Source organism: Odontomachus brunneus, unplaced genomic scaffold (genome assembly GCF_010583005.1).
Source record: "Odontomachus brunneus isolate Ranch 3 - 2012 unplaced genomic scaffold, Obru_v1 Obru_scaffold_263, whole genome shotgun sequence".
Classification (NCBI taxonomy): domain Eukaryota; kingdom Metazoa; phylum Arthropoda; class Insecta; order Hymenoptera; family Formicidae; genus Odontomachus; species Odontomachus brunneus.
Window position 1 is genome coordinate 13,801 of NW_022639713.1, and position 1,520 is coordinate 15,320.

Here is a 1,520-nt window from a genome sequence, read left to right on the forward strand (position 1 = left end):
GTAGTAGCTGTGCGTCGCTCTTATAATAATTCGCCAGGACACGCTCGCAAAGGTCGGTCGGTGTTGCCGGCGGTCAGTCGAAGGACCCGGGCGGTGGCCTATTGGTAGCAAGCGACGGCCGGAGCGGAAGTACAATATTTCGGTATCGTTTCCGAATTGTGTAATATCGTGTAGTAATGTGTAATTTCTCCCGAACAAATGCTTCGTAGCAACGGGTCGGCGAGACTAGTTAATACAGAGGTTAAAGTGTAAAAATTATGTGTTACAGAATAATATATGTGTGTCTGAGAAAAATGTCGAGTAACTACTGACAAAATTGTGTGTCGCACTGTGTGTAAAATGTTGAAGAAATGCGGAGCGAAAATTGTGTGTCGCACTGTGTGTGAAATGATGAAGTACTACTACTACTACTGCGACTGCGACTGCTCGCGCGCTCCGGTGGCAAGGCTTATATAGGCTCCGGCGGCTTCCGACGGCGGCCGGACTGCAGCGCCGAATTGCAGGGTGGCATGGTGGTCCCAAGTCGGCCTTCATTAAAGGGATTCCACTACTCTTCAGCTTCCTGGTACTGCATGCGGGTGGCTGAATGACGTGATGCACGGTGGCGTGATGCATAGCGACGCAATGATGTCATTTTGTTATCGTTCGTTCGTGTCCATGCGAGTTCGCAACGCGAATATTTTATATTATTCTAATTGTATTAATAATTCTGTTGTTATGTATGGCCTTTTATACTTCCCCATTAATTGCAATGATATATTATCATACTAGAGTGCTTTTATTGTACTGTTGACGATTTTATAATTTAATCTCGGCCCTTTTTAACAATTGAATTATTAAATCCGCTGTTAAAATAGGTTTTCGCTTAAAATACTACTTATGTTATTACTCAGTTAGCACAAATCGGCCAATGGCCACTATGGCCTTTTAATATTATAGTGACGCGAAAGTTTTAAAGTTTTTGGAGCTCTGGACGTTACACTATGTCGATGAAACGTGGATTTCATAAACTGATTTCATATGAATTTCCCTTGCGTATATCAGTTGACTGTTATTGTCACTTTACGTTTACGCAATGTAGGTAGCAATTATGAATATTTTCCTAAGGCGTGATCTAATGCGAAACGTTAACTTCTTATCAACTTTTCATGTTAACTTTTTCGCCACCAAGCTTTATGCTTGAAAGATTTGCATGAAAATTGAAGGAAAAGTTCATATTTTCACGTTTGATGTAGTTATATCATCATGATTAGACAACATTAATTATGAACTAAATATCTTAAAGACATCCAAAATATATTCTATCTTTTTTAGATCTTTTGCACATCTTGAAGATATCTTTTAGTATTCTGTGCTGTCTAGACAAGTTCATGTATAACTTATCATTTTCTCCAAGTTATGGTTCAGGAAAAAAGTCATGATTGCTACTCAAATCTCTATACTTTATTCTCAGAAACAGAGATGTGTGTGATCGTGTGCCATCTGCAAAGACATTCATATGTCTATCTTGTTCTACAATT